Source organism: Chlorocebus sabaeus, chromosome 12 (genome assembly GCF_047675955.1).
Source record: "Chlorocebus sabaeus isolate Y175 chromosome 12, mChlSab1.0.hap1, whole genome shotgun sequence".
Taxonomy (NCBI): Eukaryota; Metazoa; Chordata; class Mammalia; order Primates; family Cercopithecidae; genus Chlorocebus; species Chlorocebus sabaeus.
This window is the reverse complement of record NC_132915.1, coordinates 6387775-6407909: the sequence shown is the minus strand read 5'-3', so window position 1 is coordinate 6407909 and position 20135 is coordinate 6387775. Positions and strand designations below refer to the sequence as shown.

Below are 20135 nucleotides of genomic sequence, written 5' to 3'. Positions count from 1 at the left end.
ACCTACAGTAAGTATTTTTAACGTAATACACATAAATGAACCATCATTAATCAATCAACAGATGTATAGCCCAGCCCTTTCTTTGAGTAAAAAATCTACTCATTGCTGTTCACATTCATTTCTTCACAAATTACATATATCATCTGTTTCCTGGTTTGGTTTTCTTAAAGTGAAGTGTATAAATGCACCTATGCATCTGAATACAAAATCCTGATCAACTTTCATTATGACTCATATCTAACTCAACAGAAATTATCTTTAAAAGTTTTCCTCACATTTGTATTTTCAAATCAGTCAACTTGAGTTTTTCCCTTCTTTACACCCACTGAATTTATAGATTATGTCATTTATGCTATTTCTGATTGGGTGTGGTGGCTCATGCCTGTAATTCCAGCAATTTGGCTGTCCAAGGCGGGTGGATCGCTTGAGCCCAGGAGTTCGAGACCAGCCTGGGCAACATAGTGACACCCTGTCTCTACAAAAGATAAAAATTTAAAAATTAGCCAGATATGGTGGTATGAACCTGTTAGTCCAAGCTACTCTAGAGGATGAGGTGGGAGGATCTCTTGAGTCCAGGAGTTCAATGCTGCAGTGAGGTATGACCACACCACTGCACTCCGGTCTGGGCAACAGAGTGAGACTCTGTCTCTAAAACAAGAAAAGAAAAGAAAGCTACATCTGTACAATAACAAACACAACTCCCATAAGCAGGTTTGAGAGCACACAGCACTAACAACACAAAACCCAACTGCAGAAGCAGGAAAGTAGACTGCAGCCCACCAGCCTCCCCCAGCTGGGTAGAGTGGGCAACGGTATTGTTTATTTACAGAGGAAATGGAGCTTCGAGTTTATTTTGCAGCCATTAAAAAGAGTAAGAAAGAATTATGCGTTCAGTCATTGATGGAAGTTTATGTTATTATATTGAGGGAAAATATTTGAAAAAAAAAGTTAATATGAATACATTTTACCAAAACTAAATAACTGTGTGCGTGTGTGTGTGTGTGTTTGTGTGTGTGTATGTGTGTGTGTGTAGAGAAGCTCAAGTTTGAAAAGGTAGACATCGAACTGTTACCAGGAGCTGCATTTGCCCTTGAGACCTGGGAAGGGATTGACAGTACACACTTTCTATGATTTCAATTTCTTAAAAAATTTGTGGCTGGGCGTGGTGGCTCACGCCTGTAACCCCAGCACTCTGGAAGGCTGACGCAGGCAGATCACCTAAGGTCAGGAGTTCAAGACCAGCCTGACTAACATGGAGAAACCCCGTCTCTACTAAAAATACAAAATCAGCCTGACGTGGTGGTGGACGCCCGTAATCCCAGCTACTCAGGAGGCCGAGGCAGGAGAATTGCTTAAACCAGGGAGGCAGAGGTTGTGGTGAGCCGAGATCAAGCCACAGCACTCCAGCCTAGGCAACAAGAGCGAAACTCCATCTCAAAAAAAAAAAAAAAAAAACAAATTGTATTAATACTTTTATAACGTAAGTTTATTATTATTTTTAAGAAAAAGAACACAAGCATGAAGTCATGTTTCAGGCTGAGAGGAATCAAATGTCTTCTTGGAAGCGACCGGCAGCGTTTGGTGGAAATGAAGTGAGGATTTGGCGCCGCTTTTCCTTAGAGGCATCTGGGGGGATAACATCCACTCCACTGCGAAAAAGCAAGTGAAGGGCCAGGTGCGGTGGCTCTCACCTGTAATCCCAGCATTCTGGGAGGCTGAGGTGGGAGGATCACATAAGGTCAGGAGTTTGAGACCAAACTGACCAACGTGGTGAAACTCCATCTCTACTAAAAATACAAAATTAGCCAGGCATGGTGGCGCATGCCTGTAATCTCAGCTACTTGGGAGGCTGAAGCAGGAGAGTCTTTTGAACCCAGGAGGTGGAGGTTGCGGTGAGCTGAGATCGCGCCATTGCACTCCAGCCTGGGCAACAAGAGCAAAACTCTGTCTTAAAAAAAAAAAAAAAAAAAGGCAAGTGAAGGACTGCAGACTTCAGCTCGCCCTGCCAGAGGAGATGGTGCCATCTTCTTCTCTGTAAAAAGATGCCATGTGCGAGGTCAAATGCAAGCCAATCATATCCCGGACCTAAGAAAGAAGTCCAAGTCAGAAAGCCCCAGACCAACAGTGCCTCTGTCAGGCTGGGCCACAGATGTTCTGTCCTGTTTGGACTTGCAAGCTGATCACTGGTGACCTTGACCAGAAAAGTCACCAAAAGGTTGACCCTGTAGAGCAGGATGAGGAATGGAGATCCCCTAATGAATCTCTCACAGATCGCAAGGCACTCACAGCCAGTCAACTCCAGCCATCTTCACTGCCATTCCAGGTGTGAGGGAAAAATCATTCTTAATTCTTCTTTGGATTAACATAGGTAGATTTCACTACTTTAAAATTTAAACACAGTGACTAGCGACAGAAAAAAGGTCACAGATTATGTTTTCAAACATCCATGAGATGTTAAATGACAAGTTTGGATGAGTCTTTGTCAACTTCTGGGGTCACAACGACAAAAGAAAACCGGCTGTGTCCCCTACCCATGATGGTCAGGGTCCACGGTCCAGTCATCAGTCAAACACACCAGTGAAACGCAACTCTAGGTGCTGCTCTCCAGGTATGACTTTAAGTAAGGGAGATAATCCTTGATGACCCAGGAGGGCCTGGCTCAGTGAGTCGAACGCCTCAAAAGCAGAGCAGCGGCTTCCCTGAGAAAGAAAAAAGTCCGCCCAGGGACAGCAGCCTCGGCGGTGCCTACAGTTCCAGCCACCCTTCCCTGTGGTCAGCCCCATGGATTTCGAATGCGCCTGGTCAGACCTTACAACCGAGTAAGTCAATTCCCTGTGACAAATCTTTTCCTATATATCTCCTACGAGTTTTGTTTCTCTAATTGGACCCTGACAGGTATACTCCTCAAATCACCCAAAACAATGCACAGAAACAGCAACGAGAAATGCAATGTCCATCTTGAGGGAAATCGGGGCCTCCTGTAGCCCCAAATGCAGTGGAGGGGAAGGAGGAGGAGAGATGCCAGGAGAAGATACCGCAGTGCCAGTCCTGAGCCCTGCCCAGGTCAGCACAGCCCTCCTGGGTAGGAGCCCACCAGCAAGTTTAGATGTAGAACACAAAAGCAGGTGAGGGGCTCAGAGTGGGCTCCCCTAAGCCCTGCAGCACCCGATAGGGAAGGTAGGCTGAGGGACAAAACACCCAGGTGCTCTCTGCCGCGTGGGCAAGAGGCATGGCATCAAGGTGATTGCAGATGCGTCACCACGACACCAACCCACAGACATAAATGCTTGGGAGGGTGGGAGGACACCCCAGGCCGCTCAGCCGTTTGGCCACCCAGCCTGCTGGACACGGCCGAAGCATCCACACTGGGTTCCAGCACCCTGCTCTGCACTTCTGCAGCAGGTCCTCATCCTGCCACCCCCAGCTGGCACGCCAAGTGCACTGTGCCCGTATTGCAACTCCCAGCTTTGCCCCACCCACCACTGTCCCTTTCCCAGCAAATGGTGGCCACATCCTTTCAGGTGCTCAAGTCACATCTCTTGAGGTCACCCTCAGCTGATTCCAAGACAAAGAACTCCCAGTCCCACCACCGGCACCACCACGCCAGAGCCGTGGCCCCCACCCCAGGCCCCTGGGGTAGCTGAGCACTCCTTTCCATGCACATCCCTCAATGACCCCCTATCAAAAAGCAGCGGCCCATGGCCAGCACACCCTGCTGACCTGCATGCCCGCCTCGAGTTGCCTGCACTCCTGCCAGCCTCCAACTGATCAGCTCTGCTCAGTCCCCGAGAGCTCCCTGGGGCCTCAACATGCAGGAGGAGCTGTCCTGGGCACCTGCTGGAGTATCCCCTCTGCCACACGCGGCCAAGGGCAGACCCGAGTCCTGCTGCAAGACTCAGCTTGAAGAGATATGGAGGCAGGGACATCCCCTCACTGTGCCTGATAACAGCTCTCCCCAGCCCAGTGTTCGGGGAAATCCAAGGCGTATACGAGCCATGGGATTTCTCTCCATGTTCTTTCCCACAGCCTCAAGTACCCACGGGCTGAGGTCAGGGATGGTTCCAGGGAAGACACAGCGTGCAGAGTGGGTAGGCCATCCCCCTGGGCCTGCGGGCTGTAAAGTTCATTCCGGCTTTTGTTTCAGCTGACAAGTGGAAAGTAAAAATGGGTCTCGGGTTCCAAAGTACATGATCTCCATGGCAAAGGTCAGTAAATCTATCTTGTTACCCAGAGAGAAAGGCACAACCTGGCTCAGGAAACGAGACCAGAAACTGTGGGCTATGGGAGCCCACTCGGGGCCTGGCTGTCCTCAGCATCGCTGGGTGGACTTGCCTGGAGCCCCAGCTGGGCTTCATCTCCTCCCTTCCCTACACAATGCCCCGGACCACGTCGCCACATGCAAACCCACCACCCACAAGTCATTTGGCAGCTGCTAACTCAACGCCAGCCCTGCTGGAAGGACAACCGTGTTTGTGGTTTATTTTTTAATGCAGCCACAGAGCAAACATCAATCCCGAACTCAGCCTGGCATGAATTTTCCTTTATTTAACTCTAGCTGCAGCAGAAGACATACTCTCTCTGCCTCATGCATGGAATAACAGGGACAAAATGCCCCACCAGTCCCGTCGTCGGCAGGGCTGCTCTGTGACAACCATGAGAAGCAAAGGTCAGCGAGATTCACGTGGACACACAGCACTGAGAAAGGGACCCATCTATCCAAACACTTAAGATTCCAACCTGAAAAACCTAAGTGGAGTCAAATCGTCAAGACGTTCTCCAAAGGCACGGATCCCAAACGAGAGCTCTTGTGATTTTAAAGTCGAGCAAAACCGTTGTCCTGAAACCAAGGAAAGTGTGGCCCATCTGCACACACACAGGTTTTACCTAAAAGTTCCAGTGAGCTTTTGACTCCCGCAGAGCTCAAGATAAACACAGCTTCAATAAAACTCGATAGCATGGGCTCTGTTCAAGTGAGACCACTTTACAGCTTGACCAAGCACTCTGCCAGGAAATGATTGCTTTTCCAGTCCAGCACAGGAATGCGCCCTGCCTTATGTCTCTGGGCACAAACGTCACTGTGGGTGGGTGGGCCAGGGATGAGGAGCCTGAGGCCAGGGCAGGTCTTACAACACATGGAGCTGAAGATGCCTAAAGAGACGCCTGCAGACACAGACCCCGCAGACACAGACCCTGCAGTCTTCACATGCTGCCCCCTTGTTGGAAGCCTCTCTCCACGACCTGCTGCCCCCTCACCTCCAAGGGTCCTGCACCAACCCAGCCGGTTCACAGCAGTGCCGTTTGCTAATGGAAGCAAAGATGTGCCTCATGAAACAAACAAGCTAGGCCACCCCAAAAGAGCCTCGACTCCTCTGTCTTCAAACACTCCAATTTCCATGGCTTCTTTCAAGAGACATGTACAATTTCATCATGACGGCTGCACTGATTTATGGGCTCCATTGTTCTCTTCTCTGCACACACACTGCCCCCAGCCCTCATTCCATATACTGGAAAAGCAGAAGGAGCAAAAACAGCCCGTCAGAGCCCCTGGGGGCTGCCCTGACATGCTCAGAGTGAAATGTAGATTGGAACTCCCTCCACAGCCCCGCTGCCCCATCCCTGATCCCCATCCCCTACGAGGGAAAATGTTCCCAGTAAGGCTCCCAACTTATCACAGTGAACTCAGGAGTCTGCAGCAACAGCGGTGAGCATCTTTCCATAAGACCTGTGAAATCATTAAAATGAACTAAATCTCTCCAGGAAGACCAGCAGAGGCAGGAGGGGAAAGCTACAGGTGGTATCTACCTGCGGCTGCAGGAGGCGGAAGGGCACACCTGTGGAGCTCAGGGGCTGACAGTTGGAGGCCAAGCCACCTGCCAGCCTGGGAAGGTCTCCCACGAAACCTTTCTCAAGAAGACACCACAAAAACACTCTCACAAGATGTCTCTTCCACACGTCCGCCTTTCACTTCTAGAGTAACTGCTTAATTTCTGGGCGCGAGGACAATGCTTTTGTGATCCTCGCTTCCCTGCCTTTCTGTACAACTTGAAAACAGCTTTCCCCAGCCCAGTGTTTGGTAAAATCCAAGGTATATGCAAGCAATGAGGTTTTACTTCCTGCATTCCCCCGCTAAACAAAAGAATTTCGTTTCACCTGTTTTAAAAACACACACAACTTTGCACATGGAATCCCACCATGCTTGTCTGTGGCCTCCTTCTTTCCTTTGCCATCTGTTGGTGCGATTCACCCACAGTATAGCTTGTGGGTAAAGTTCATTTGTTTTTATTGTTGTATGGCACTTTGTCCTATGAAGAGGTACCGATTATTAATCCAGTCTGGACCGGGTACAGTGGCTCACGCCTGTAATCCCAGCACTCTGAGGCGGCAGATCACTTGAAGTCAGGAGTTCGAAGCCAGCCTGGCCAACATGATGAAACCCCGTTTCTACTAAAAATACAAGAATTAGCTAGTCGTGGTGGCGGGCGCCTGTAGTCCCAGCTACTTGGGAGGCTGAGGCAGGAGAATCGCTTGAACCCAGGAGGCAGAAACTGCAGTAAGCCAAGATCGCGCCACAGTTCCAGCCTGGCAGACATAGTGAGACTCCATTAAAAAAAAAAAAAAAAATCCAGTCTGCAGCTGACAGACATTCACGAGCAGCAATGCTAACTAAGAAAGCCCAGGTCTCCTCCATCCTCTGGTGGCGCAACGCAGCTAACTGCCTGCCTCTGCCCCACCCCAGGTCAGGGGGCTGTGCCAGCTGATGTCAGGTCTGAGGGCGGCTGGAGGAGCTGCTGCTCACAGGATCCTGCACTGGGGCGAGTTCTGGAACTTCTCCAAGCTTTGGTTTTACCAGGCTGCCCAGTTACGAATGACAGCTCGCTCCTCCACCTCTGCCACCTGGGCAGTGGCCTCAGCCAGGTGCCAGGCAGGAACCCCTCAAAGCACACGAGCCCTGCCCATTCAGTCTGTCTGTCTGCTCATTGCACTTACTAGCTGCAGTGTTTAATATATTGGCGATTTTTGTTTGCAACTTCAGTCAATGCCAGTGTCTTTCTAGAGGAAAGAAATTATGGTAATTTATTAGATTGGAAAATCACAAGAAAATTTTAAAAAAACATTTTTCTTTAAAAAAAATGTATTCAAGGAAAACAACTTTAAAAGTTTCACTTGAGATAAGTGTGTGTGTGTGTGTGTGTGTGTGTGTGTACACGGTATTAAATCATTCCTTAGGAATTTCTGTTCCGCATTGCTTACTGTTTTTTTGTTTTGTTTTGTTTTTGAGACACAGTCTCACTCTGTTGCCCAGGCTGGAGTGCAGTGGCGTGATCTCAGCTCACTGCAACCTCCGCCTCCCAGGTTCACGCCATTCTCCTGCCTCAGCCTCCTGAGTAGCTGGGACTACAGGCGCCCACCACCATGTCCGGCTAGTTTTTCGTATTTTTAGTAGAGACGGGGTTTCACCGTGTTAGCCGGGATGGTCTTGATCTCCTGGCCTGGTGATCTGCCCACCTCGGCCTCCCAAAGTGCTGGGATTACAGGCATGAGACACCGCGCCCGGCCTGCTTACTGGTCTTAAACAGCCATGTCATGAGATGACATCACATCCACTATAAAAAAACAAAACTTGCAACAATAAAAAAAATCACCAAATATGACAGGCTGAAACTTTGGCCGTTTAAGAGGGGGGCGGGGAGAAGCCTTGCCGTATTAAAAGAACTCCCCTGCTCTCTGTACTTTATGAGCATTACCCAAAGGTAAGCGATCTTAAGGGGCTTGGGGAAGAAGGCCAAGCAATTAAAGGAGCAGCAGTGGTTCTCAAAGCCATCTCATACATTTTTCATGTCCCAGTTGTCTCATTTGCAAGATGTTTTACGTGTTTTAAAAGAAGACAAATTCCACTTGTGCATAAGAAAATTTCTTAACATCCAGTGTTTTTAATCTATACACATTTGGCAGGTAGAAAAAAACATATAGTTTTCATCGCTGTTGTAGGTTTCTTACTTCTAAGCTACAAGGTAGAAGTAAAAGAATAAGGGATGCAGGCTACGGCGCCACGTGTTCACACATTCTAAGTGGAACACATAAAAGAAAAAAAATTACTGAACCATACTTTTTTTCATCGTCAAACTGCCACTTTAAATACGTATTTTGGGAAAAACAGAAATTACCCATACTCCCCCTACCCTCACAAAACTGGTTTCATTTTTGCATGTTGACGTCTAAGCTTTTACTGCCTCATCCAGGAGTTTATTTAGGGATTTATAGTTTATTAGGCAGTTAAAATCTTTACCGTGTTCCTTAACCTGGGCATACCTTATGTGTGTAATTCTCCCTCTGGATCCTGAAAGATGTGTTCACTGCAACTTAAAGAAGGTAAAATTGCCCCTTTGAAATGCTCAACTTAGCCTATTAGTTTATAAAGGCAAATTAAACCAGGCACCACCAGGCCATTTCAGAACCAAGTGAGCCACTCAGACCGTGGATTAACCTGAAGGCCCCGAGAGCTGGGACCAGGGCCAAGCGCGCACACAGTGTTGGGTGAGGGGCTGGGGTGCCCTTCTGCCTCTCCTGCAGCCTCTCCCCTCCTCGCACCTGAAACATTCCTGACTCACCAGTCACGCCACGCCTGGTTGCAGCCGCTATCTTTTTTCTCCTCGGCATAAACTACCTTTTGTATAGAACCGACATGAAAACACCCTGAGATCGGACCCCGGGGTTTCATTCCGAGTTAAGATCTCATCTTCGAAACCCTCCACTTCTGATGTTACCACTGGGGAATGGGTCCCTCACCAGGCTTGCAGGTGGCTACTCCAGCATGACTGTCTGCCCCTTGGGAATAGAGACCCCAAGCACCACAGCCGGCGCAGGAGACCCCGCTGCAGTCGGAAAACGCGATCGCTCCTGTGAGACCCTTTTTTAAAGGAGTAAAGGCATTGCGTGTCTAAGCATTAACCATGACAGATGTTACGAGTTTTCGCGAAACCTGGCATTGATAAAAGCAGTGCTCCATTCTGGAGCTTGAAATAAAAGGGCACAAAGAACAAGAAAATGGTTTTTCGGCACACGGTAGAAGTCTACCTCAGCAGAAACTAGAGAGAAGTTCCCTGTGGACTCCAAGGAAAATGAGATAAATTTCAGTTTGGGAGAGAGGCAAATCTAATAACAGAATCCTGGGCAACAAGTCCAAAATGACATTAAAATAAAGATACAAAAAGCACACACTACACAACACCCAAGGCCCTCCGCCCCGGCTATGCGCAGGCACGCAGCAACACAAGCGTGGGATGACAGCAGCTTAGGAATGAATTCACCAATTAACAAGATGAAGGGGTTCGGGAGGGGGGACGGCAGGGGGCTGGGTGTATTTTGTGTTTACCAAAACACCTCCTCCAATATCCTGGCCTGATTCGTGGTGCTGTCAGATGGGTGGGTGTGTGTGTGTGTGTTTGTGTGTGTGTGTGTGTGTCTGTATGTAAGTACAGGCATGTGTGCCTGTGTGTATATGTGTGGTGTGTGTGTGGTGTATGAATGTGAGAGGGGTGTGTCTGTGCGTATATGGTGTATGTGTGTATGTGTGTGGTGTGTGTTGTGAGTGTGGGTCTGTGGTGTTTGTGTGTATATGTGTGGAGTGGGGGGTATACGTGTGAGGATATGTGTGCATATGCTGTGGGTATGTGTGGTGCGTGTATGCTGTGGGGAGGTATATGAGTGTGGTGTGTCTATGGTATAGGAATGTGAGGGAGTGTGTTTCTGTTTGTTGTGAGTGTGTGTGTCTACGGAAGTATGTGGCGTATATTGTGTGTGTGGTATGAGAGGTATATGTGTGGGGATACATGTTTGTGCATACGGTGTGGGTATGTGTGGTGTGTGCACGCTGTATGTGTGGTGTGTGTGTACACTGTATGTGTGGTGTGTGTGCACTGTATATGTGGTGTGTGTGTGTGCTGTATGTGTGGTGTGTGTGTGCTGTATGTGTGGTGTGTGTGGTGTGTGTGTGCTGTATGTGTGGTGTGTGTGTGGTGTGTGTGGTGTGTGTGCGCCGTATGTGTGGTGTGTGCGTGCTGTATGTGTGGTGTGTGTGTGTGTTATATGCGGTGTGTGTGTGTGTGCTGTATATGTGTTATATGTGGTGTGTGTGTGTTATATGTGGTGTGTGTGTTATATGTGGTGTGTGGTGTGTATATGTGGTGTGTTGTGTGTTATATGTGGTGTGTGTGTGTGCTGTATATGTGTTATATGTGGTGTGTGTGTGTTATATGTGGTGTGTGTGTTATATGTGGTGTGTGGTGTGTATATGTGGTGTGTTGTGTGTTATATGTGGTGTGTGTGTGTGCTGTATGTGTGTTATATGTGGTGTGTGTGTGTTATATGTGGTGTGTGTGTGCTGTGTGGTGTGTGTGTATATGTGGTGTGTATGTGCTCTATGTGTGGTGTGTGTGTTATATGTGGTGTGTGGTGTGTGTATATGTGGTGTGTTGTGTGTTATATGTGGTGTGTGTGTGTGCTGTATGTGTGTTATATGTGGTGTGTGTGTGCTGTGTGTGTGTGTGTATGTGTGGTGTGTATGTGCTCTATGTGTGGTGTGTGTGTTATATGTGGTGTGTGTGTGTGCTGTATGTGTGTTATATGTGGTGTGTGTATTACATGTGGTGTGTGTGCTGTATGTGTGGTGTGTGTGTGCTGTATGTGTGGTGTGTGTGTTATATGTGGTGTGTGTGTGCTGTATGTATGGTGTGTATGTTATGTGTGGTGTGTGTGCTGTATGTGTGGTGTGTGTGCTGTATGTGTGGTGTGTGTGTGTTATGCGTGGTGTGTGTGCTGTATGTGGTATGTGTGTGGTATGTGTGGTGTATGTGCTGTATGTGTGGTGTGTGTGTTACATGTGGTGTGTGTGTTATATGTGGTGTGTGTGTGTCTTATATGTGGTGTGTGTGTGTTATATGTGGTGTGTGTGCTGTATGTGTGGTGTGTGTGTGTTATGTGTGGTGTGTGGTACATCAGTGTGGCGTGCATACATGTGTGTCTGCCTCGCTACTGGGTGATGTGTCCCTGGGGGAGCCTCGGAAGCCAGAAGTCGGTTTTCTCCGCCGACACTCCTGAAGATGGAGATCTGCGTAACACAATTCCCCTTCTCAACCACCTTTGATTTGGGGACACCCCACCGAAAGTACACCCCTTTCTCTTCATCAATGTGTTCTTTCCATCGCTCACAAAAAGGCTCTGGTGATTAAACATCCCCACCTGTGTTGCCCACGGCGCCGTATCACCCCGCACTGTACTGGTCCCCATCTGCTGGGCTGGCCAGCATTTCTCAAGGAGAGCCCCACCCTGCCCAGGAAACGCCCGCTTCATCTGGCAGAGCAGAGAGTAGCTGGCTGCTTAAGGGGCACTCCTGAGGCCCCACTGTCCTGGGAGGTGCATTGGTAGCGGGTAGTAGAGGAATCAGAGGGGAGGGACCCGGGAGAGCAAAGACCAGCAGCTGCACAGGAACACACGTGTGACCTCATTAAAATGCCACGACGGCCCAGGATGACGTTACCTGTTCCTCTTTCTCTTTCTAACTTTCTCTTCTTGTGAACGAGGAAACCTGTAGTTCTGCAGCGCACTGAAAATCCAGGGCCTTCCAGTGACAGACCCCAGGGCCCACCATACCCAATTGCTTCAAGGAGGCCTCTGTTCATTAAAATAAACTCTCATCACTGAGACAGGAGAGATGTCTGACGTTTTCTTTCCAGTTTGGATGCCAGCTCCCCTCCTTCAGGCCTGGGGCTGCGGGCAGCGAGGCTGGATCCCCAGCTGGGGGCCTTCCTCCCGGGCTGGCTGTGCTTCCTGGCCCTACAACAGCACCGCCCATACCCTCAGTCAGTATCTGCCCAGCGCACAGGGAATGAGGAGAGACAGGCAAACACACCAGCAACCAAGACTGGTGAGGCAGTGATGGCCAGAACCAAATGCCAGCCTGGGTAACTCTCTCAACTGTCTCCCAGGCAGGCCTGGAGCACCCAAAGCTCCTCTGCGTGTCCAGATGAGATACCGGGTGAACCTCCCCCCCCCGTTCCTATGCAAGGACCTGAGATCCACACCACATGCTCCAGCTCTGCTTCATTCTCTAGCCATTTCGTTGCATGCATTTGTTGTATCCTATACATGTGAGACCATTATAGATGTGTGGCCATGGGCTGTATGGATTAATGGCATGATTTGCAAGACTGTGTCCAATTACCAAAGACAAGCTGAAATAGCTCCTTATATGTAATACAGCAGAGCTTGTGCGCCCACAGCCAAATCATAGACTGAAACAGGCGTCATGTGGGTCCAGTCTCACCCATTCCCCGGTCGCTGGCCCATCAGTTGACAACCCTTGAGCTCACAAATGCTCCTTTTATCCTCGTTTTACAAAGCAAAACAAAACACAGAATACAGAGAGATCTGCACGGATGGCCTGGAACTTTGTGGGTGTTCAGTCCCAGGGTGATGGAAGTGATTAACACATTAATAAATACACAAGTCCATGGAAAACTCAACGTTTTCTAGAGTTTGACCAGGAGCTTTTAAAACTCCCAGCAGTCCCTCTTCTAAGCTGCCACACCAACACTTTAAATGCTCTTCTACCAATTCACAAACTCTCTAGGTCTCGGAATGTGACTTCTGCCTGAAGGCCCTTGTGACTGCTCCTAAAGTCACAGGCAAAGCTGTAGTCTCTGATACAGACTGGCAAAGGCCTGAAGCTCTTCAAGGTAATAATTTTAAAAGATTCTTTTTAAGGTGATCATATTTTAAATCTTACCATCAGGTGGTTTGAAAATGGGTGTGGTCTGTGAAAAAGTCTGTAAATGGGTATTTCCATGCAAAAGCTGGTGCTCAGCATCACAGCCCAGCGGGCTCCGGAGCACCTGCCCTCACCCCTCTGCCCTCCACACGTCTGCATGAACTTTCCCAGGAGCCAACTTGGGCAGGCAACTCCTTCAATCTTCAATGCCCTCGGATGCCAGCCTGGTGGGGTTTGCACCAGCCCTCTCTGCCATCCCCACTGGGTTTCCTCTTCTTGGACCGTTTCTTATATTAATGGCACCTCAACTGCCAGCAGCCTATGCATTACCTCCACATTCTGTGTATGGCCCTGGCAGCCACCAGGAGAGGCACGTCTGTCTGCATTTTCCAAAGAAAAGACAAAATGCCTTACCCAAGGCCAAGCAATGCAGTCAGGGCGGGGAAGGATAGGGACCTCTGATGGATCCACCCTGCCAACCCCACCTGCCCCACCAGCCTAGGCTTCTGGTAACAGGACTCGGATCCATACTGTCCCCCTGCAGACACATGCCTGCAAAGTAAGTGCAGAATAAAGGAGAGAGAAAGAGAAGTAAGGAAAGAAAGGAGAGAAAAAGCATAAAGAGGAGAGATGGTCAAAAGCGTGTATTCTCAAGAAATGGACAGCAGGTGAGAGAAGGAGTTCTTCTTTTCCTCATCCCCTAATTGCTCGAACATACTCCTGATCCCCAAGTGTCACGAAGATCTACTGTCCTGATTACTATTACTGCTGTCGAGATTAGGAACAGCCAACACATGTGTGCCAGGTGCCATGCCTGTATTATCTCCTTTAATCCTCACAATGACCCCATCGTTATCCCGATTAACAGCTGAGGAAACTGAGGCACCAAGAATGCAAGTCAACAGCACAGGCACCAGAACCCAAACGCTGGCCCTTGGGTGCCGTGTCCTCACCCTAGGTGTCAGTGTCTCATGCCAGAGGCCAATAGGATGCCACATGCATGGGCACTCTCCACAGACTGTGACCTAAAGGACAGTGCAGCCAGCCCACTTCCAATTGTCCACAGCTTCTCTGCCTCTGAGGCAACAAGGAGAAATGGGCTAGGTTTGCCCAGACAGGTACTTTGAATATTCCGGTATCTTAATTCCACCTCTGGAATTAAAAGCTGGGCGGGGAGGGGGCCAATGCCCTCAGTGGTCCATCGTGTCAAGGAGATAGAACTCCACTGACTCAAGAGAGGGCAGTGGGCAGGAGGTGCCAGGGCTCCTGCCACCCCCCTCCTCCTCCCCCAAGAGCCCAGAGGCCTCCTCCAGCTACATGTCACTGATGTGCTGCTCCATATCCAGCTGGCACGCAGGTGCCACCTAATTCTCTGCAGCTCTTTGCTCTCCTACAGCAATGGTGAGGCGGGCATCCCCTCGAGAGGTGTCTTCCCCCTGTCTTGACCACAGGTGAAAACACAAGATGCTCCCACTCGAGAGCTGCCCGAACGCCCTTGCACGCGAGCCCTTCGGACGGGGCATTCGGAGGTTTCTTCTCCTCTTTACACTTACAAAATATTTGCTAAATGGATATGAATTTAAAAGAGAACAACTAGAAGCAAAAATCAGAGAAAAGAAAACCCACACAGCATGTATTTACATGTGCAGGAGGGAGAAAGCGTGTTGGAGCTGGACGGAGCAGCCACAGTTACCCAGGAAATACAGAAGACACAGAAGGTGGCCCACGGCCCTGCAAAGGGCTGGGCTGGCTGCTGCAAAGACCCCGAAGACATACAGGAACTAGCGGATGTCCTCAGCCTCTCGTGGCTCCTGGAATGAGGGCCTCAGAACACAAGCAGGTACTGTGCAGGAGCCCTAAAGTCAGTGGGGTCTGAGCCACGTGGCCCTCCATGCCCACCCCGGGGCAGGTCAGGTGCATGACCAGCTTAAAGGCTCAGATGGCCCCATCACGACAGTCTGTTGTATCCTAGACTTATTTTTTAAAGAAACGTTCTCATTTCTGACATAATGCATCCTTCCTGACAGCCCTCGGTGCCTTTAAGAAGCGGTGATCTAGATGAGAGGCATGGCTGGGGAGTGGGGGCTGCTGACTTCCATTCTCTTTCTAAGGAGAAAATGGACTTCTCCTAAAGGGCCGTGACGCCCAATCCCACTAGCCTGCTCACACTTAGAAATTACTGTATGTCTAGAGACTCCACACAACTACAGTTCCTCCGCATGCACGTCGATGTCTGCAGGTGATAAATCACAGGGAACACCGGGGCAGCAGGAGGAGCCCCAGGAGAGACAAGCCCCGTGGCACCACCCCGGCTCCAGGCTCTGCACATGCCCCGCCTGGCTGGACGGTGTCTGCTTCTCATGGAGGAACGAGTGACCTCGTTTAGTAAGAAGGGCTCTGCAGAGTTTTTCTAAAAATCTCAATTTGAAACACAACCAACCCCATGCTGGTTCCAGCCACTCCCAGCCCTGGGCTGCCCGCCCTGCTGTCTGCACCTTCTGGCCTCTGAAGGCCACTTTCCTACAGAGCAGGGCCTTTCAACAGCCACTCTGGCACTAACGGCCATCCACACACTCTCCTTCTAAATGCTTTTTCATCCCTGCAGCGGGGCGGAGGAAGGGAGGGGGCCATCAAACGCGGAGCTGCACCGTTTCAGCAGGCTGCCCTGAGCCAGCAGCATAAATCAGAACGTGTTTTCCCGTTTCAGGGTGGAGGAAATGGTTCTCCAGCAAAGTTCCCTACCGTTTCTTAAAGTGATTATTTTGATTTAAACTGCTGCCTGGTGGCTAGACTTCTAGCTACCAGTTTCAGGTCGTCTGTCCCGGGAGCCGAGAGCACAAAGAAACACTGTTTGCAGGTTCCTGGGGGCCTCCTCTGGGCCGCTGCATGAGATGGGCTCTCGGCCTCCACGCTCCCGCACCTTCCACAGACCAGCGCTTGTTCCTCGCCTAGGGAGCTGCCAGCCCCAAAGGCACCGCCTCCTTCGTGCCACTCGCTGTCACGCAGGCTGTGGTTTTACTTCTTCCGGCCGTCCTCCAAGTATCAGGCTCTCTCTGTGTCTGAAGAGAACATATGAATTTTGGGAAGGACACAATTCAGTCCACAGCGAATTTAAAATCCACTGCGCAACATTCTTAGTTTTAGGAGGCGGCAGCTGGGGCTGAACTTGCTCAAAGTCGTCCTAAAGAACTGCAGCCCCGGACTGGCCCCATGTCCAGCCCCCCACACTGGCGAGATGTTGTCCTATTAGGTGTAATAGGTTCGTGGCTACCAGAACCTACACCGTTGGGACGGTTGAAAAGAAAACCAGAAGCTGAATGAGGTCACGGGGCAAAACAGCCGTGTTTAGCAATGATTTTCTATACTCCCCGTCTGTATACAGAATAGCAAGCCTTGCCCCAGGTCCTTGCATGCTCCCGTGGGACAGAGAAGGCGGGATGGGGGGCGGGAAGCAGGAGCGGGAACGGGAGATGTCATTCCTGCGTTTTCTACACATGCATCCTAATGTAAAGTAACCATTTCATGGTTTGCAAAAGATTGCCAGAAAAAGCAAAATGCATTCATGACGCAGTTCAAAATTATGAATCCAATCCAGCATAGACAAAGTTACAGGGGCCTGCAATGGGAGAGGCAGTTTTGTATTTTCTGCCCTCCCCACCCTATGCCCAAGGTGGAATGAGGAAACTTTCTCAGAAAAGGGCCCTCTGTCCAGCGACACCAGAGCACAGTGAGAGCCTCTGCACGCACCCCTCCCCATCACCCAGCAACCTCACTCCCAGTGTCGGGCCTGGGCAGCCCAGGGTGAGGGCCTGTCCTGGGGAAGTCAGGCCCTGACCACCTGGTGAGTCTCTTCTAGGAAAGCTGCAACCAGCCAGGGCCACAGGCCATGCCTGCCCCCAAATCCAAGACTTTCAGGTGATCTCACTGTGTGGATCCTGGGCAAGAGGATGTTCATAGAGACATCCATCCCAGTGCACCATCCCATCTAACTCTAACCCAAAACTCACCACGGGTCAAGCATATGCACTAGGGGAGTTCCCAGTCAGCACCTTTCAGAAGCCAGCCCCTACCCTCACGCACACCCAAAGCATGCTCACACCAAAGCATGCTTTTAATCAGCTTTGCTGGGGTATAATCTACATGTAATAACACACACCCAGGCTGGGCGTGGTGGCTCCCATCTGTAATCCCAGCACTGTGGGAGGCTGAGGCGGCGGATCCCCTGAGGTCAGGAGTTTGAGAAGAGCCTGGCCAACATGGTGAAACCCCATCTCTACTAAAAATACAAAAATTAGCCAGGCGTGGTGGCAGGTGCCTGTAATCCCAGCTACTCTGAAGGCTGAGGCACGAGAATCACTTGAACCCGGGAGGTGGAGGTTGCAGTGAGCTGAGATAATGCCACTGCACACCAGCCTGGGCAACAGAGCGAGAATCCATCTCAAAAAAAAAAAATAGTTGTACCTTATGAAGAGCTCTGACAAATATCAACACGGATGCAACCACCACTACAGTCCCCACTGAGAAGCACCTGGCAGAAGCAGCAATACCATGGCAGCTGCAGCCAGAGGTGACTAACACTCACACAGGGAGCTGCTGGGTGACACCAACCCCAGGATGCCTCCCGGCTGGGTTTCCACAACAATGCAGCCCAGGCAAGGCCTGCTATTCTCTATCTGGACGACCTTGAGAAGTTAAGCCTCAGTCTCTTCATCTTAAAGCTTGGAATACTGTAGCGTGGATTACAGGCTTTGCCATGGACTGAAGTGTGTCCCCACAAAATATGTCGAAGCCTGAACCTCAGTATGACGGTGTTTGTAGTCGGGGCCTATAGGGAGGCAGTCAAGGTTAAAAGCGTCAAAAGGGCGCTTCCAATTCAGCACAGCTGGCATCCTACAAGAAGAGGAAGAGACACTGGCACTCACTCTCTCCACCCCATGAGGATGCAGTGAGAAGGCGGCCATCTACAAGCCACGAAGAGAGCCCTCACCAGAAACCAAATCTGCTAACACCTTCACTATGGACCTCCAGCCTCCACACTGTAGGAAATCAATGTCTGCTGTTTAAGCCGCCCAGTCTCGGTGCTTTGTTAGGGCATCTGGAGCCTACTGAGACACACTTTCTGCAGAGAATTGAAGGTTCTCAAGGAAATCTCAGGAGAAACCTCAGTAACCACAACGCAATGGAACTGCTCCATTCAAGCAGGCCAGGGGTTTCGGATTTCAAGTTTTGAGTCTTGCCTGTCCCCTCAGCATTCCCCCCGACAGGCACCCTCTGCAGTGGTCCCTGAACCTCCTTTGACCTCCAGAGCTCTGGAGAAGACCCTTGGAAAGCCACTGGGCTGGAGTCTGTCTTTTCAGGTACCGCTCCCTTGCCTTCTAGGGCAGATGGAGCTCAAGTATCACTGACTTCAGGAACAGAACTGTGCCTCCAGAAATTATCTGTCAACGCAGCTATAGACATGTTGAAGAAGAGGTGCCCTTCTGGTACCCAGATAACCATCAGGGTACTGTGTGGAGACAACACGGGGCAGAGCCGCAGACATCACAAGCTGAGGGAACAGCACATGCAAAGGCTCAGAGACACAAGTGGCACGGATTGGGCAGGGGGGAAATGTGGAAGGTGGAGGATAAGTGCAAGGAGGGAATGTGGGCTCAAGGTGGGTGTGGCCCCATCCTTCTTAAAGCAGGATTCAACAGAGAAAGGAAATGAGAGCTTCAAGGCGTCAGTATGTGCAGGTCCGCAGATAGCACAGACAGGCTTGGAACCAGAAAGACAGCAGGAGTGCCTGTCCCACTGGACAGAATGCCTGACTCCCCTGGGAGGCCACTTTCCCTCCCTCCTGGACCCCTCATTAGGCCTCGCTACCATCTCCCCAACTTCCAGAGATAGTGCTTCGCAGACAAGATCTACTGCCAGGTCCCTCGACGCCCCCTTGCTCCTCTGTACAATGCACCAAAACATGGGAAGCAAGCTACATTTGCAAACCACACATATACTCCCCCAGAAAGGGCTCCCTAATGCAGTCCCCCCACTTCCCACAGAGAGACTTGAGGGCGCCAGAGGAGGCCCTGCAGGGGCCCGCTCATACAGCAACAGCTCCAGTCTTTCAAAGTAAGCCTAGGCAGGCGGGACCCAAGGGCACCCCAGCTCTCCTCCAGAGCTGCTTTTCTCATTTCCGTGTGCAGCCTGCAAGGGCTGGGGTGGAGAGCAGGCCTGAGAACGACCCCCACCCCGCCCAGCACATAGTGGATCCTGCTCTTCCCGGCCAGGAGATGCTGGTCGCAGGAAGACATCCTTCACGTCTTCGCTGCCACCAGGAATCACACTCCCCAGAACTCAAGTTCCACTCGACCAAGCTCGAGTCAGGCTTTGATCTTGCAGGAAACGCCCACGCAGAGTCACTCTCCAGGACGGGAAGGATGCAGGAGCCAGCTTCAGCAGAACTCCTGGCTAGCAGCTCTGCCTCGCAGTGTAGAAACTGTCTCAAAATGTGAAACAGATGAGCCTGTTTTAAAGAAAGTTATTTATATTGTGGAATCTTTCAGAGCAAGCAGAAACTTGAAGAGCCTTATCACCTGGGGCACAAAACCAAGGATACTCGAGTCTTCTCTCACCAGAGAAATGGATGTGATTTTTACCGAAACATAACAAGGAAATGCGTTGGTTTGAGGCTATTTCTTGATTTCTACTTCTGATAACATATGCATGCCAGTCCTAATCAAGAAAGAATGGCATTCAATAAGCTGACAAAAACTCTTTTCCAGCGAATTCCCTACCTTGAAGGTCAGGATTAAGAGTGAAGCATAGAAATTAAATTAAACTAGGGGAGCGGAGCTGTATGTAAATTCTGCTGGCTTTTCAGAGAAGGACCGGACCTCTGTCTGTCCACCCATCTGGAGGCAGGGCATCAGATGATGGACGTGGATATATGGGGGTTCTGCTCAGTGTCATCTGTGTTTTAATCAATCTGGCTAACGCTTAATTTTTTAAAAATAACATTTGGGGCTCATGCCTGTAATCCCAGAACTTTGGGAGGCTGAGGATCACCTGAGGTCGGAAGTTCAAGACCAGCCCAGCCAACATGGTGAAACCCTACTAAAAATAGAAAATTAGCCAGGTGTGGTGGCGCGTGCCTGTAATCCCAGCTACTTGGGGGACTGAGACACGAGAATCGCTTGAACCTGGGAGGTAGAGGTTGCAGTGAGCTGAGATCACTCCACTGCACTCCAGCCTGGGTGACAGAGTGAGATTCTATCTCAGGAAAAACAAACAAACAAACCGTTGGACCTAAGGCTGTAGTTGAAATATTGTGCTAGACTCACGCTGGCTGACAGCCAGGGACATGTTTATACTATTATCCAGGTAGCAC

General features: G+C 50.2%; 1 protein-coding gene across 2 annotated transcripts in view; it reads right to left on the bottom strand.

The window, feature by feature from the left end:
• ROR2 (receptor tyrosine kinase like orphan receptor 2) overlaps positions 1-20135 on the bottom strand; it is a 225830-nt gene that overhangs the window by 102045 nt on the left and 103650 nt on the right. The gene's annotated exons all lie outside the window — the stretch shown is intronic.